Source organism: Stomoxys calcitrans, chromosome 3 (genome assembly GCF_963082655.1).
Source record: "Stomoxys calcitrans chromosome 3, idStoCalc2.1, whole genome shotgun sequence".
Classification (NCBI taxonomy): Eukaryota; Metazoa; Arthropoda; class Insecta; order Diptera; family Muscidae; genus Stomoxys; species Stomoxys calcitrans.
In genome coordinates this window covers 181,806,235-181,825,387 of record NC_081554.1, presented here as the reverse complement: position 1 = coordinate 181,825,387, position 19,153 = coordinate 181,806,235, and the positions used below count along the sequence as shown (strand labels likewise).

The following is a 19,153-nucleotide window of genomic DNA, read 5'->3' as shown; positions in this document are numbered from 1 at the left end:
TACTAAGCATTCATCACATCGCGAGTAAATAATGCCTCCAAAGCCATAATAAACATAATTTTAACCTGTGTGCCCAGGATGCAGAAACAACTGAGCCACTATCCACACGAGTATTGAGAACGCTTAACTTCATGTTACGTAGTGCCTTCGCCACATCGCGAGTACATCACGCCTACGAACCTATAGTTGCAAGTATTTTGCTCGTTTTAATTCGGGTATAAGTCACTGAATCTATTTCCATTTCTATTCGCACGCCTATCTACACGTTATGGTCGAGTAGTTCGATACATCGCTAGAGAATTACTTCTCCGAACCCACAGAGTCTTCATCAACGCGTTCTAGGCATCCGCATACATTAACGTTACGACAACCAAATGGTACCGTTACGTTTCGTATAATTGACGAATCCAAACTCATACAGCCACTGTTTTGTTTAGGGGCCCACAGACGCTGGAGCTATCACCCCTCCTAGCACATTTCGAATGATATGCAATAGTTTTATAATGGGAAGAAGTATCACCCTTGCCGGAAATTCGAGGTGACTATAGGGTATTAGTAATTTTTTGGGTCTAAAACATCAAAACCAAAATTTAGTACTCTTTTCCTTGGGGAAGGATGGTTTTAGTACCCTTTTCCTTGGGGTAGGGTAGTTTTAGAACCCTTTCGCTTGGTGAAGGGTAGTTTTAGTCCCCTTTCGCTTGGTTAAGGGTAGCTTTGGTACCCTCTCCCTTGGGTAAGGATAGTTTTAGTACACTTTCCCTGGGGGAAGGGTAGTTTTTGTACCCTTTCCCTTGGTGGAGGGTGGCTTTAGTACTCATTCCATTGGGGAAGTGTAGTTTTAGTACACTTCCCATTGGGTACGGTAGTTTTATTTCACTTTCCCTTGGGTAAGGGTAGTTTTAATACCCTTTCCTTTGGGGAAGGGATATTTTTATACCCTTTCCCATGGGGAAGGCTAGTTTTAATACCCTTTCCTTTGAGGAGGGTGGTTTTAATACCCTTTCCCTTGGGGATGGATAGTTTTTTTAAAGGGTATTTTTAGTACTCTTTCCCTTGAGGAATAGTAGATTTGGTACCCTTTCTCTTGGGAAAGGGTAGATTTCGTACCCTTTTCCTTGGAGAAGGGTAGTTTTAGTAACCTTTCTCTTGAGGAAGAATAGTTTTTGTACTCTTTTCCTTGAGGAAGGGTAATTTTAGTAACCTTTTGCTTGGGGAAGGGTGGTTTTAGTACCCTTTCCCTTGAGGAAGGGTAGTTTTAGTACCCTTTTCCTTGGAGAAGGGTGGTTTTAGTACCCTTTTCCTTAGGGAAGGGTGGTTTTAGTACCCTTTTCCTTAAGGAAGGGTAGTTTTAGTACCCTTACCCCTGGGAAATGGTTTTAAAAGTGAAAATCAGGCTATGATTGAGCTACGTTTAAATCTGAACCAATTTCAATGAAATTCCCACGAAATGTCGAAAGCGTTGGGAGAATCCTTCGAACCAAATATTGTGTGAATCGGTTAGGTTAGGTAAAAAGAGGGTGTAGATATTAATCCGCCCCAAGCCACTATGGACATACACCTAAGCCAGCAATCGGCTTGTTGTGCATAACTTCGAAAAAGAAAATACAACTTAGGAATTCCATGGCACTTACAATATCCTTAATTGTTTCCTTACCACCCCGCTAAGTTGGTTCAAAGTATGGAAAGCAATTAAGGTATGTATATGTGAGTTTAGGTGAGAATCGGTTAACCAATGTTCATTTCATAGCATTATGACTGTAAATCGGACGAACATATATGTGGGAGCTATATCCAAATCCAAACCGATTTTCCCAATTGCAATAGGCTCCGTCGCTACACCAAAGAAATATCTGTGTCAAACTTAGATTAGATAGAAATTAGGTAGATTAAATAGAAATTAGATAGAAATTGAAACCTGTACTTTGTATACAAATTAGCATGGACGGACGGACAGCCAAACAGACGGACATTGCGAAATCAAATCAAAAAGCGATCGGTATACCACCAACTCGGTTATAGGGTAGAGTTGGTAAACTATCGAAAATCCCAAAATTCGATATTTTCGATATTTCTAATAATAAATAACGATAGTACCGATACTATCGTTAGATTTCCATCACATAAATTTCCAACGAAAATGAGATGTACAAATCAGGAGATCGATTTATATCGATTTATTTATAAACCTTAGTGCAACTTTGCTGATAGAATCGAAAGGAAGAATATCAATTGATATTCAGACAAACAATCAAATATCAATAGCATCGATAGAGCCATCGATATTTTGCCAACCCTACTACCAGGGGACCTATACTTTACTTATTTATCATATCCATGTCCCAACATATGTCTCCCCTAAGAGTCTTCACAGTCAACGCTACCAGCATTGATTTTTCATTATTTATCACAATAAAAACCTACTTTTCCTAAATATAAAAAATTCTAATTTCCATCTGCCCAGTATTATGCTTCCTAAGACTAAGACTCCTAAAGGTAGGCAATATATTTTTTCGCCAACTTTTATTCCATAACTTTGTACACAATTATAATTACTTTCTAAGTGAATACTTAACTTTTTGTCTCCCACAAAAATATATCATTTTTCCATCATCATAATTACTGCGCAGTGTCCCCAAAGAGCTAAAAGCTGTAACTTAAACTTCTTGCATTGTTTACCGTTTGCTTGTTTGATAATAAATTTTTGCACAGCTTTACCAGGTATTAGGTAATTTTTCACAACACAAAGAAAAGAATGCACAAGAAGGGCCAAAGAAGCAAAAAAAAACATACAACAAAGCTGGGACATTGCAGTGGCAAACTAAAATTTAGTCATTTGTCTTTGTTTTGGTTCAGAATTCTCTCTCAAGAGACCCTGACTGGGCATCCTGAAAGTATGCTATGACGGAGTAAAAGTAACATCAATTATACAAAAGTTTGTGACATTTTACTTTTTCACTTAAACTGGGGGTATAAATTCATACACAACTGTAGTAGGCAGGCCAGTTCGCTATGAGAGGCCAGTCACTGAAAGACAGTCAGCAGTAGCAACAGTGTAAAGGTGAGTTCTTTAGTTTCAGGGGGTTTTTTTTTAAACAAAACAGGAAATGAATATGGTTATTTAAGAAAAGTTTCAACAAAATTTTACTTTCATGCTCAAGACTTTTTTTCTATTTCTTGCCTTTGTTGGATGTAACAAGGAATCCAAAAGAAATTTCTATTGTTTTTTTGTTGGGCAACAAGGAATGCTGAATTATTCAATTGCACAAAGGGATTTCCTAGAAGGGACATTAAGACCTGCAGCCAGAGATTCTTAAATTGTTTCTATAACCACCAACGAAGGAGGGGGTATAATCACTTTTGTCATTCCGTTTGTAATATATCGAAATATCCATTTCCGACCCTATATGGTATAAATATTCTTGATCAGCTTAAAAATCTATGACGATCTTGACATGACCGTCCGTCTGTCTGTCAAGCTACAGTCTTTAAAAATAAAGATATTGAGCTGAAACTTCACATAGATTCTTTTCTTGTCCATAAGCAGGTAAAGTTCGAAGATTGGCTATATCGGACTATATCTTGATATAGCCCCCATATAGACCGATCCGCCAATTTAAGGTCTTGGGGTCATAAAAGCCAAATTTATTATCCGATTTTGCTGAAATTTGGGACAGTGAGTTGTGTTAGGCTCTTCGACATCTTTCTTCAATTTGGCCCTGATCGGTTCAAATTTGGATATAGCTGCCATATAGACCGATTTCTCGATTTAAGGTTTTGGGCCCATAAAAGGCGGTTGTGTTAGGCCCATCGACATCCTTCGTCAATTTGGCACAAATCGGTCCAGATTTGAATATAGCTGCCATATAGACCGATCCGCCGTTTTAGGGTCTTAGGCCCATAAAAGCCACATTTATTAGCCGATTTTGGTGAAATTTGGGACAGTGAGTTGTCTTAGGCCCTTCGACATCTTTTTTCAATTTGGCCCTGATCGATTCAGATTTGGATATAGCTGCCATATAGACTGATCTCCCGATTTAGGGTCTTAGGCCCATAGAAGATGCATTTATTATCCGACTTCGCTGAAATTTGGCACAGTGAGTTGTCTTGGGACCATCAATATCCATATCGAATATGGTTCAGATCGGACAATATGTTGATATAGCCCCCATATATACCGATCTCTCGATATAAGGTCTAAGGTCCATAGAGGTTGCATTTATTATTCGATTTCGCTGAAATTTGGCACAATGAGCTGCCTTAGGACCGATCTCCCGATTTAAGGTCTAAGGTCCATACAAGTCGCATTTATCATATTGAGTTGTCTTGGGACCTTCGACTTTCGTATCGAATATGGTCTAGATCGGACAATATGTTGCAATAGCTCCCATATTTCCCGATTTAAGGTGTACGGCCCTTGAAGCCGTATGTTTTGGGACCTTCAAAATCCGTATTGAATATGGCCTAGATCGGACAAAATGTTGATATATACCCCATATAGACCGATATCCCAGGTTAAGGTCTAAGGCCCATAGAAAAGGCATTTATTACCCAATTTCGCTGAAATTTGTAACAGTGAGTTATCTTGGGGTCCTCAACATCCATATTGAATATGGTCCAGATCGGACAATATGCAGATATAGCCCCCATATAAACCGATCTCCCGATTTAAGGTCTAAGGCCCATAGAAGATGCATTTACTACCCGATTTCACTCAAATTTGGCGCAGTGAGTTGTTTTGTGACCTTCAACGCCCGTATAGAGTATTGGTCTAGATCGGACAATATATTGATATAGCACCCATATTGACCGATCTCCCGATTTAAGGTCTTAGGCCCATAGAAGCCGTATTTATTACCCGATTTCGTTGAAATTTGGCATAGTGAGTTGTTTTGGGATCTTGAACATAGATCGGAAAATATGTTGATATAGCCCCCATATAGCCCGATCTTACGATTTAAGGTCTTCGACCCATAGAAGCTTTAATAATCATCTGATTTCGCTGAAATTTGTCACAGTGAGTTGCCTTGGGACCTTCAAAATACATATTGAATATGGCCTAGAACGGAAAATGTTGATAAAGACCCCATATAGCCCGATATCCCGATTCAGGGTCTAAGGTCCATAAAAGTGGCATTTATTATGCGATTTCGCTGAAATTTGGCATAATGAGTTGTCTTGGTACCTTCAATATCCGTATCGAATATGGTCTAGATCGAACAATATGTTGATATATACCCCATATAGACCGATCTCCCGAGTAAAGGCCTAAGGCCCATAGAAAACGAATTTTTTACCCGATTTCGCTGAAATATGGTACTATGAGCTGTCTTAGGACCTTCAACATCCGTATCGAATATGGTCTAGATCGTACAATATGTTGATATAGCTCCCATATAGACCGATCTCCCGATTTAAGGTCTTAGGTCCATAGAAGCCGCATTTATTATCCGATTTCGCTGAAATTTGGCGCAATGAGCTGTTTTAGGACCTTCAACATTCATATCGGAAATGGTCTAGTTCGGACAGTATCTTTATATAGCTCCCATATAGACCCATCTCCCATATATACCGATTTACGGCCTTCTATGAGTTGTATTAGACCCCTTCCCGAGTATGGTGCTGACTAGATCATATTTGGATAAAACTGTCCTATACACCGATTTACGGTCTTTCGCCCATGTTTTGCCCGATTTTGCTGGACCACAGCATGGACCCTAGATGTCCATGCTGTGTTTCACCTAGGTTGGACCATATTTCATTGTACCTTCCACGGGTTCATCAATGGAGCATTTTCAATGGATTTTTCGAAATGTGGTTAACATATACACCTGAGCTGGTGGGTAACAAAAATTCGGTGCGGCCAAATTGAATGCTTTTTTATACCCTCGACCATTGGATGGGGGTATTATAACTTCGTCATTCTGTTTGTAACACCTCGACATATTTATCTAAGACCCCATCTTAGATATAAATTTCAATTTGTGTTTGTTTATTTGTCGGTTTGTTTGTTGGTCTGGAAGGAAACATAGGCTATATAATTTTTGTATATCGGGAGGGGGGCGGACCCTCCCCCTTACCCCAAAAGTACTACCCAATACTAAAAGTGGTCCATTCGGGACAATATAGGATTCAAATAAAAGGTATTCAAGAGTAGAGTACAAATTTCATATTAAAAGTTGGGTCCAAGCACCTGGGGAGCCGCCCCAGGCCCAAAACCCCTTAAAATAGGATTATTTCACGATCATGATAATATGGGACTCAAATGAAAGGTATTCGGGAGTAGATTACGAATATGACCAGGAAGTAGGAATAGGCTATATAATTTATTGGTAACGGAAGGGGGGCCGACCCTCCACCGTTACCCCAAAAACACCGGCCAAATTCAAAAGTGGACCGATAAGGACAAAATGGATATCAAATGAAAAGTATGCGGGAGTAGATAACGAATCTAGCATACAAATTCATGTCGAAGTATAGGGGGCTACCCCACCCCCAAAAAACCCCCAAAATGGGCATATTAGCCAATCACGGATATATGGGACTCAGTTTGTTTGTTCCGTATAGACTGAAAAACGGCAGAAAACAGATTTTCTCGAAATTTTCGCGTATTGTGTAGGTTGGTCTGGAAGGAAACATTGGCTATATAATTTTTCGGTATCGGAAGGGGGACGGACCCTCCCCCTAATGCTAAAAACACAACCCAACATCAAAAGTGGACCGATCGGGACAATATAGGTATCAAATGAAAGGTATTGGAGAGTAGAATACGAATATGGTATTAAAATTTGAGTTTAAATACCCTTTGGGCCGCCCCAACCCCAAAACTACCCCAAATGGATATATTGGACATTCATTTCAATATGGGGCTCAAATGAAAGATATTCGGGTAAAGATTTCGAATGTGGCATACAAAATAAGATCGAAGTATTAGGGGTCACGCGACCCCTCAAAAATCGCCATTAGACCCATTATGACTATATGATACTTGGCTGAACCGATTTTCTTAAAATTTTCATAGATTGTGTACGTTCGTCTGGAAGGAAACATAGGGTATATAATTTGTAGATATCGGGTGAAAGCAGACCCTACCCCTTACCCCAAAAACGCCATCCATATCCGAAAGTGGTCTGATGGGCACAAATTTTATTTGGGGAAAATTTTTTCAATGACCATGCATGGCATTGTACCTTGTAAATGTCGCCAACATTAAGAAGGGTTAAACACCGCTTTGTCCGATGTTCTCGCCAGGATTCAAACGCGTTCAGCGTCATATGCTACAATGATACGAATTCGGTATTCGCATTCAGGGCGTAGTGTCCCCACCCTAAAAAATATATTAGGGAGTTAAAGAAGGCGCAGCGGATCGGGCCCGGTTCGGTTCGAAAAGTGTATAAATTCTACCATAACAATTCTTACTCATTATTCGCGCTCTCACTTCTTATTACTTGTTTAATTAATGAATGTTTCTGCCTGAGAGTGTACACGCAGTGTGATTGTATCCAGCTTACACTTATTTGCTTTGGCCAAAGAAGGAGAAAGTTGTAGTTTTTCAGTTGCGAATATGCCATAAGAGAATATAGGTGGACATTGAGACCAGACATGACAGGGCATCTAAAACTGAAATGAGTTTTTTTTTTTTTTGTATCTCTAGAGTCCTTGACCGAAATGTATGCCACCAACAACAACTTCGGCACCACTATTATCATCCTCACCATCATCATCTGTAGCAATAGTAGCAGTGGCCACAAGAGCTCCAACACCATGCATATGCTATAGTGAGTTGTATATGAAGGTCATAATTGTTATTAGGTTTTCGCAACACAATGGGAAAAAAGTTTTCCTCAAACAAATGAAGCTAAAAAACATAGGAAAATTGCTTTAGCGGACAGGTTATAATCTCAAACATGAATGTTACTAAAGAAAAATGTGTTAATATTTAATGGGTTAAGGTAAAGTTAGGATTGTTTTTTTATACGATGGGTAGATTTTTTTTTTAAATAGGGAATTTCAGCTCAAGTCTCTGTGTTTATGTTTGATTTGGGAAATTTCTAGCTATCTTTGAGCCACAAATCTTAATCGGATTGTACTAAATTAAAGGAAATGTTCCATTATTGAATGTTCATGGGAAATTGTATATATTTAAGTAAGGAGTTCGACTCATCCCCTAAACTCAATTTTCGAAAATATGTCCACTACATACCTCTCATTTGAGTCCTATATTGTCTTAAACGGTCTACATGCCCCTTTGATATCAGATTCGTAATCTACTATCAAATACCTTTCATTAGAGTCCTATATTGTCTCAATCGGCTTACATGCCCGTTTGGGTAGGGCGTTCCCCTCTTAGATTTTTAAGAAAATTTTTGTTTGCAATCTTATACTTATATTAAGAGTCATGGCACTGAGGGGAACGCCCCACCCAAACGGGCATGTAGGCCGATTGAGACATTTTAGGACTCAAATGAAAGGTATTTGGTAGTAGAGTACGAATCTGTTATTAATTTTGGGGTCAAGTATATGGAAGCCGTCCCACCCCTAAGAAACTCCCTAAGTGGCCATACAGTCCAACGAGGGGAACGTCCAACCCCAAAAACCCCCCAAAGGGACATGTAGGACGATTGGGACTTAAATGAAAGGTATTCGGGAGTAGAATGCGAATCTGATATCGACATTTGGAAGCAAATATCAAAGAGCAGTCCCTTATCTAAGAAACTCAGCGACCAATAGAACGAATGGGTACAATGCATGACTGAATAAAAAAAAACGTTGGTAGTAAAGTGCGGCTATGAGACTTAAGGCGGTGGGAGAATGGATTGAGGATGGGAGCAGCCCATACTATCGCGGTATAATCGAGGCTACGATTGGAAACTTAGAAGGAATAGAAGAGGTTTCCGATCGGATACCTGAGACGACACTTGAGGTCGAGTGCAAGGCACTGCTGACAGCGGCACTGGGATGTGTGTGGGAAAATTTAGATGGCATTGCCTTTGTTGTTGCCACATAGTGACATTAATTTATTTTCTTCAACTTACCATATGTTATCAGATATCAACAGCGCGGACACTAAAAATAGAAAAAAAAATAAAAGATTTATTTATCTTATGAACTTAAAAATATTGCCAGTTAGAAGAAAATGGCAGTTATAGTTAAATTTTAAATACCCTTGTGAGCTGAAGTATACAAAGGTATGCAAAGGGTAAAATTTTGCAAAGTTTTTGCAAAATTTTGATTAAAATGTGCAAAACGACGTTACCCTCATTGGTCTGAATTGCCTTTCAGGATGTTTTTTAGCGGTGGGAAGGCTCCCAGATACTTGACCCCAAATATTGATATAATATTCGTATTTTACTTCCGAATACCTTTCATTTAAGTCTTACATTATCTCAATCGGCCTACATGCCCGTTTGGGTGGGGCGTTCCCCTCAGTGCCATGACTCCAAATATTTGTAACAAATTCGGCCAGAGGAATAACTTTTCTGTAATGGCCAACTGGCTGGTGGCTAAAACTTCTTTGGGTGGTGCTTAGCCTACACCCCTGAAGACCATCTAAGCTTATGGCTGAATAGCTGCCATAAAAACCGAAATGCGGATTTGTGATTTCATGCCCATAACAGGTGCATTTACGACCCGATTTAGCTAACATTTGCAACACTGACTTACATTAAAGGCTTCGATATCCGACTGGAATATGGTTAATATCGGGCCATATTTAAATATAGCTGCTATAAAGACAGAACTGCCGATTGTGCGTTTTAAGCCCACACAAGCCACATTTTTTATTCGATTTGCCAAAATTTGGTTCGGGAAGTTTTGTTAGGCCCATCGCTATGCAAGTCGAATATGGTCCAAAGACCGATCTTCCATTCTTGGGTCTTAAACCAATAAAAGTCGTATATATTACCCGATTTTGCTGAAAACTGCAGTAGCGAGCTTTTAGGCCCGCCGATATCTGATCCAAATATGGTGTAGATTGGACAATATTTGAACATAGTTCCATATAGACCGATCAATAGATCATATGTTCAGAAAAGCCGCATTTATTGTTTAATTTCGCTGAAATTTGTTTCGGAAAGTTTTGTTGGGCCCATCGATATGCAAATCGAATATGGTCCATATCAGACCACATATACTTAAAGCTGCCATATAAACGGGTCTACAAATTTTCAGCTTATCGAGCCATATTATGTTTAGCTGCCATATAGACCGTTCTGACTATTGAGGGTATTTAGTACATAATAGGCGCATTTTTTACCCAATTTCCATGCATTTATTGCCCCTTAGAGTGGGGGGGGCGGACCCTCCCCCCTAACCTTAATTTTCAGAAACACAAGATGGGTGAAGCGATTTGAGCTAAATTTTGGGTGCCCTAAAAACAAAAGTTTGATATCAAAATTTCGGATGGGGTACCTAGGGGGACGCCCCACCCCCAAAACCTATCAAATATATATTAAAACCAATCACGACAATATGGGGCTCAAATGAAAGGTATTTAAGATTAGAAAACTTATCTGATATCCAATTGTCGGACCAAGTGTTTGGAGGACCACCCCAACCCCCAAAACACCCCTAAATCTGACATATTTACCGACCATGGTAACATGGGACTCAAATGAAAGGTATTTGCGAGTAGAATACGAATCTGATATCCAAATATGGGACCAAGTTTCTGGCGGTCCATCCCTTCCCCAAAACACCCCTTTGGGAATCAAGCACGAATTTGATATCAATGATCTAGAAAAAGTGTCTATGGGAGCACCAGAACCCCCGTAACACCACCTATATGGGACGTATTTACTGACAATTGCAATATAGTGCTCAATTAAGAGGTATTTTAGAGTAGAAACGAACATGTTTCCCGTCTATGGAAAAATGGGGCTCAACTGAAAAGTAATTGGGAGAATACCACGAATCTGAAGGCAACATTCGGGACCAACTGTCTAGGAGACGTCTCATCCTTATAACAACCCCCAAATACAACGTATTTGCTCGCCATGACAATTTGAGTCTTAAAGAGAGTGGAGCTCGATATTGATAGTTTTAAGAGCCCATACCCCAAACCGGATATATTTGGTGACTTTTGCAATAAGGGGGTTAAATAAAAGGTATTTGAGTTCAGAGAACGATATCCAATTTTGAGGCCATTGGCAATATGGGGTTGAAATAAAAGTGATATTTGAGAGTAGACCACGATGCTGAACTATTTTCAGGGATAAGTGTTTGAGGGACCATCCCACTCCCCAAAACACACCTAAATCGGACATATTTACCGACCAGCTCAGTGTGGGGCTTATTTACGGACCATCGCTGTATGGGGCTCGAATACAGGTATTTGGGAGTAGAATACTAATCTGATATCCAAATGTCGGACCATGTATTTGGGGCACCGCCCCTTCGCCTAAACACCCCACAAAGAGTAAAAATTTACCGACCATGGCAATATGTGGCTCAAATAAAAGGTATTTGGCATTATACAACGAATTTGATAACCAATTTTGTGGCCAAGTGTTGGGGTCATCCCATAAACTCCCCTTAAACCAATGGTATGGTATATTAGAGTAGACCACGAAGCTGATATTTTTTTCAGGCTAAGTGTCTGGGGGACCAGCTCAACTCTGAAAAAACCGCTAATACGGACATACGTATTTACCGATCATGGCAATATGAAACTCAAATGAAAGCCATTTGGGAGTAGAGCACGTTTCTGGGGGTGCACTCCCAAAATCCCCATGAGAACATCGGGCTCAAATAAATTCTTTTAAGAATGGAGTACATCTAACGTCCAAACTTAGATGACACTAAAACCGCCGAGCGAATTCAAAGGCCAATAAAGATCATATGGTATTCCGATAAATGCATATATTGGGTTGCCCAAAAAGTAATTGCGGATTTTTTAAAAGAAAGTAAATGCATTTTTAATAAAACTTAGAATGAACTTTAATCAAATATACTTTTTTTACACTTTTTTTTTCTAAAGCAAGCTAAAAGTAATAGCTGATAACTGACAGAAGAAAGAATGCAATTACAGAGTCACAAGCTGTGAAAAAATTTGTCAACGCCGACTACATGAAAAATCCGCAATTACTTTTTGGGCAAACCCAATATATTGTTATACTGTTAGTGAAGCGGCATACATATACCAATTTCGCAGCATGGTACTTCGAAATAAGCTCTTTAATTGTCCAAAATAAATATTCAAAGAATAATTTTGTTCCATATAAAATAAAATAAGGCACAGCGGAGCGGGCCCTGTCCAGCTTGTAGCATAATAAATATATCCTTGGTGGTGGGTATCCAAAGTTCGACACCGTCGAATTTAATGAGTTTTTAGTTGTTTTTTATACCCTCCAACATAGGATGAGGGTTTCCTTATTTCGTCACTCAGTTTGTAAGTACTCGAAATATTCGCCTGAGACCCCATAAAGTATATAGATTCTTGATCCTCGTGACATTTCATTTCGATCTAGCCATGTCCGTCCGTCCGTTCGTCCGTCTGTCTGTCGAAAGCAGGAGTAGAAAGGAGTAAAGCTATCCGCTTGAAATTTTGCACAAATACTTGTTATTGGTGTAGGTCGATTGGGATTGTAAATGGGCCAAATCGGTTCATGTTTTGATATAGCTGCCATATAAACCGATCTTGGGTCTTGACTTCTTGAGCCTCTAGAGGACGCAATTCTTATCCTATTGGAATGAAATTTTGCACGACATGTTTTGTTATGATATCCAACAACTGTGCCAAGTATGGTTTAAATCGGACCATAACCTGATATAGCTGCCATATAAACCGATCTTGGGTCTTGACTTCTTTAGCCTCTAGAGGGCGCAATTCTTATCCTATTGGAATGATATTCTGCACGTCGTGTTTCGCTATGGCTTCCAACAACTGTGTCAAATTAGTATGATATCGGTAAATAACCTGATAAAGCTGTCATAGAAACTGATCTGGGATCTTGACATCTTGAGCCACTAGAGGGCACAATTCTTATCCGATTTGAATGAAATTTTGCATGAAGTATTTTGTTATGATATCCAACAACTGTGCCAAGTATGGTTCAAATCGGTCCATAACCTGATATAGCTGTCATATAAACCGATCTGGGGACTTGACTTCTTGAGCTTCTAGAGGGCGCAATTCCTATCCGATTTGGCTGAAATTTTGCATGACGTATTTGAAAACGACTTTAAACAACTGTGCTCAAACAGGTTCCAATCGGTTTATAACCTGATACAGCTGTTATATAAACCGATCTGGGGACTTGACTTCTTGAGCTTCTAGAGGGCGCAATTCCTATCCGATTTGGCTGAAATCCATGCAGTATTTTGTTATTATATCCAATAACTGTGCTAAGTATGGTTCAAATCGGTTCATAACTTGATATATATCCTCTCATGACCATCAACATACGTGTTTGTTGTGGTCTGAATGGGTCTCTAGCCTGATACAGCTCCCATATAAATCGATCTCTCTATTTTACTGCTTGAGCCCCCAAAAGGGGCAGTTCTTTTTCGAATTGGCTGACATTTCAAACAGGTCTCTAATATATAATTTAATAGTGGTCCGAACCGGATCATATCTTAATATCGCTCTGATAGCAGAGCAAATCTTTCCTTTTATCCTTTTTTTTTTGCCTTAGAAGAGATGCCGGGAAAAGAACTCGACAAATGCGATCCATGGTGGAGGGTATATAAGATTCGGCCCGGCCGAACTTGGCACGCTTTTACTTGTTTTTGTTTTTTTCTTTTTGTACTAACACTCAACCTCTTTTTGACTATATATGGCTGCCTAAAAAAAGAAAACCCTATTGAATATTAAATGCCACTTTAAATTTATTGAAAGTTATTGAGAATTTTTTAGGGCAAACCCACATTGAAAGTAAATTTATAATTTCATATTTGTTTTATTTGCTTTTATTACTGAGAAATTGCCTAATATGTATTATTACTAATGTTATCGCGCTGTCCCAATTGATACTGTTACAGTTGCTAGGGTTGTTGATGACTCTGTCAATGTTTATTTTTGTTATAAATTATTCCCAATTGGAACATTGATTATAAATAAAATGCATCAAATAATGAAAGAGGAAAAAAAAACTGAAAAAAAAAATAAAACACTTAAAAGGCAATAACGCACCAAGTGTTAAACATATAATGGCCACTTTCATATCGAAAATCATAGGGGGTCGACAATGTGAAGACCACTACTACCTCAACATACCCCTACTCAATTGGTTTTTATACAGTTTGGCCATCATATTCATGCAATAACCGTGGTATGCCATTCATGGTATTCATGCAATGTCATTATTGCTGTGGCAACTCATTCATTTTATGGCTAAGAGAGCGATAAGGGAGGAAAGGGTAAATGGTCAAATGGCAATTATAAACAATGGCTACATGGCTATGATGTATGACGTCCGCTTATAGGCTTTTAGGAATTCTAAATATAAGCCAAAAATTCCTTTGATTAGGAACTCCTCATTATTATTGCATTCCCGAATCATTAAAAACATTATTTTTGCTTAGCTTTATCTAAGATCAATAACACAATAATGGATGATTGGTGTTCCCCAACATTTTAATGGATAGTTATGAAATCTTATATTAAATAACCGAAAAAAAAGAATTGTTTTAATGGAAATCTAATCAATCAGATTAATCATTAAAGAAGACAAAGGATTGTAATGGAAAAAACTTAATGTAAGTCATACAAAGTATGTTAAGCAATTAATGGGAAGTCTTCATTATTATCCATATCTTCTTCAGCAATATGAATTCAACATAAACATATATAGTAAGAAGATCACAGACCAGGGATTTAAACCTTAAGAATATGTCTATGGTAACCAGTAGGTTTAGATTAATAGATATTTCGCCCAATTCTCTGGTCATGGCCCACATTCATGTGAACACAGGGTTAGAGATACAAGCAATCTAAGATTGACATCTGCTTATGAGATACTGTAAGCATGTTATGCATTAAAAAACCTTGAATACTAATTGTTGCTAAGGTACTTAATTGATTGACTACTCTGTAAAATGAAACGTTGGTAATCACGTTACCTAGCACAGACAGTCTTTATGAATCTCTGAAGTAGCTTGCTAATTAAATCAATAAATAAATAAAAAGCAAAATATAATAATGGCATGTAAGAAAAATATGGTTTGATACTGCAACATCTGTTTTCAAATATGGCAAACACTTTCATTCTAAACGATTTAAGCAATAATTGTTTGCTTCACCAGACAAGTGTATAGCGTACCACAGAACTTATTACATTTGTTTCACTATCGTTGGCAATGATAATGCGAATATTGTTGTATGAAATGTTGACACAAACATGTATATATATACATATATATATATATATATATAAAGGTATATCGATTGTCGTTGGAAAGTTTGAACTGATAGTGAGAAAAAAGAAATGTAACTGATTGGAAGCAATTAAGTAAGTCATGTTATGACGACAAACATATTTCAATATTTGTATAGCCAACAGCGAAGAAAGGGGGTATATTTATTCGATGTGTTGCCACATCGAAGTATTTGTTTTTGGTTCTATAAAGCATATATGTATGAAGCATATATATGTCACACCAGCACAAATTGAAGCTCTAGGAACCGAACAAGAATGATCGTGAGACCTCAAAACTTGAGCCAAATGGGATGAAAACAAAGGGTTGCAGGGGCTTCAGAAGTCAATTCGGGAGATCGGGTTATATGGGAGCTATATCAGGTTATAGACCGATTTAAACCGTTTTTGGAACAGTTGTTTAAAGTCATAACAAAACACCATATGCAAAATTTCAGCCAAATCGGATGAAAACTGAGGTTTGCAGGGGCTCTAGAAATCAAATCGGGAGATCGGTTTATATCGGAGCTATATCAGGATTTTGACCGATTTAGACCGTACTTGGCACACTTTTTGGAAGTCATAACAAAACACCATATGCAAAATTTCAGCCAAATCGGACAACAATTGCAGCTTGCAGAGGCTCAAGAAGTCAAAGCGGGAGATCGGTTTATATGGGAGCTATATCAGGATTTTGACCGATTTAGACCGTACTTGGCACACTTGTTGGAAGTCATAACAAAACACCATATGCACAATTTCAGCCAAATCGGATGAAAACTGAGGCTTGTAGGGGCTCAAGAAGTCAAATCGGGAGATCGGTTTATATGGGAGCTATATCAGGTTATAAACCGATTTCAACCGTATCTGGCACAGTTATTTAAAGTCATAACAAAACACCATATGCAAAATTTCAGCCAAATCTGATGAAAACTGAGGCTTGCAGGGGCTCAAGAAGTCAAATCGAGAGATCGGTTTATATGGGAGCTATAACAGGTTCTTAACCGATTTGGACCGTATTTAACAAAGTTATTGAAAGTCATAACAAAACACTATATGCAAAATTTCAGCCAAATCGAATGAAAACTGAGGCTTGCAGGGGCTCAAGAAGTCAAATCGGGAGATCGGTTTATATGGGAGCTATATGAGGTTATGGACCGATTTCAACCATATAAGGCACAGTTGTTGGAAGTCATAACAAAACATCATATGGAAAATTTCAGCCAAATCGGACAAAAATTTAAGCTTCTAGGGGCTCAAGAAGTTAAATCGGGAGATCGGTTTATCTGGGAGCTATATCTAAATCTGAACCAATATGGTCCATTTGCAATTCCCAACAACCAACATTAGTACTTAGTATCTGTGCAAAAATTCAATCGGCTAGCTTCAAGCGTTCGACCGCTATCCTGATTTCGACAGACAAACGCACGGACATGACTAGATCGACTCAAAATGTGGAGACGATCATATACTTAATGGGGTCCCAGATCAATACTTCAAAGTGCTACAAACGGAATGACTGGATTAGTATACCGCCATTCTACGGTGGTGGGTATAAATACGGATTAGGCTCGGCCGTGCCCAACTTTGGATACCCACCACCATGGATATGTTTATTATACTTTTTTATAATAACACTGCTTAGAAATATGGGCCGATCTTTTTTGGTTCAGAAGTCCAGAAGCCTCATATAGACATAGTCTAAAATTTATGCGAAATCGTGTAGAAGAAGAGTTTTATGTGCACAAAATCAGACACAAAATCGACACATCGTTCTTAAAGTCGGCGTTGACAAATTTTTTCAACGGCTTGTGACTCTGTAATTGCATTCTTTCTTCTGTCAGTTATCAGCTGTTACATTTAGCTTGCTTTAGAAAAAAAGTGTAAAAAAGTATGTTTGATTAAAGTTCATTCTATGTTTTATTAAAAATGCATTTACTTTCTTTTAAAAAATCAGCAATTACTTTTTGGGCAACCCAATATATTGTAGAACACTCATTGATATGTGAGAAGTTTGCCCCTGTTCCTTAATGGAATGTTCATGGGAATATTTGCCTTTAGCTCATGGGAATATTTGCTCACAACCTCGTGTAGGGCCAGGTTTGTTAAGCATCTGCTTATATAGGCATGTTTGCAAGTGTACATGTTTTCAGATCCATTCCTCTTTTCGCGAATATACGAGTGAGTAAGGTTTTTTCATCATCGTCTACAGAAAATAAGTCCAGATTGATGATCCGTAGTCATTTATTCTCGTGGCTACATTTCCTTGCATTGTTTGTGATTTATCCTGATTTACCTGCCTTCAAGTGAAAGCTTTGCAGTTGAGAAATAGACTGTCTAGAGTCCCTTAGATACAGAAATATTTGAAAATCTAAGTTTCCTTTGTTTAACCATCTGTACTATTAGAAGTAGTCACATTTGCACTACAGAATGACAAGATTATTCTAACATCAGCTCATCGTTCCAGTTCGTTCAATTAGTTCACTAGTTCATGAACTATAACGCCGCTTAACCTCAGAAACGTTGAAACTGATTGGTATGAAGATGTTTTGTCCAGAGAATGACAAAATTATGCTCACTTAAGCTTACAGAACTAGTTCGTTCAGTTAGTTCATTAGTTAAGTTTGTTTTGTGAGAAACATTTGAAAATCTAACTGTCCTTTGTCTACCCCTCTGTCCTATAAGGAATGGTCACATTTCCATTACAGAATGACAAAATCCTCCTAACATCAGCTCACAGTTCTAGTTCGTTCAATTAGTTCATTGATTTATATCACGCCTTAAATCAAAAACGTTGAATCTGTTTTGTATTAGGATATTTTGCTTAGAGAGGGACAAAATTGTGATCACTTAAGCTTACACAACTAGTTCGTTCAGTTAGTTCACTAGTTTATTTCGTTTTGTGAGAAACATTTGAAAATGTACCCTCCTTTGTCTAACCGCCTTTAAAGAGTGGTCACATTTCCATTACTGAATGACAAGATCATCCTTACATGAGCTCACAGTTCTAGTTCATTCAATTAGTTCACTAGTTCATTGAACTATGACACCGCTTTACCTCAAAAACTTTGAAACTGATTTGTATGAGGATGTTTTGCCCAGAGAAGGAAAAATTATGTTCACTTAAGCTAACGAAACTAGTTCGTTCAGTTAGTTCACTAGTTTAGTTCGTTTTGTGGCAAACATTTGAAAATCTACCTTTGCTATGTCTAACCATCTATCTTAGCAGAAGTAGTCACATTTCCATTACAGAATGACAAGATCATCCTGACATCAGCTCACCGTTCTAGTGCGTTCAATTAGTTCACTAGTTCATTGAACTATAACACCGCTTTACCTCAGAAACTTTGGAACTGATTTGTATTAGGATGTTTTGCGGAGATAATGACAAAATTATACTCACTTAAGCTTACGGAACTAGTTCGTTCCGTTAGTTCACTAGTTTAGTTAATTTTGTGAGCAGTTTCATATGTTTGTCAGCACAATAAGAGAACAGCGAACAAGTGAACAGCTGGACCAAGTGTATAAAACATACAGTTTGTGATTACTGAGCTGATAAACACAATAGACCGACCGATACAAACCAATTCTGTTAGTTCATTTGCGAGAACCATTCTCTTTAAATAGTTTATTCTAGATCGACTCAACCCTAGTATATAAGAACTACTAACATAACTAACACTTTGAAGTATAAATGTCCAAGATAATTTTTTATGGTGTATGATTGGGAACAAAACGTTAGGTATTACTGCTGCTCACGCCTTCTTTTATCAAAATCGCTTTTCTATTGAAAGTTATTTGAG

The 19,153-nt window shown here is 38.2% G+C and overlaps 1 protein-coding gene across 4 annotated transcripts in view; it reads right to left on the bottom strand.

The window, feature by feature from the left end:
• The window catches only part of LOC106085833 (beta-1,4-glucuronyltransferase 1), a 384,493-nt gene that overhangs the window by 320,012 nt on the left and 45,328 nt on the right, over positions 1–19,153 (bottom strand). For all 4 annotated transcript variants that reach the window (XR_009397680.1, XR_009397679.1, XR_009397681.1 and 1 more), the window contains exon 3: positions 9,033–9,063. The gene's annotated coding sequence lies outside the window, so the exon portion shown is untranslated. The remainder of the gene's footprint in view (positions 1–9,032; positions 9,064–19,153) is intronic.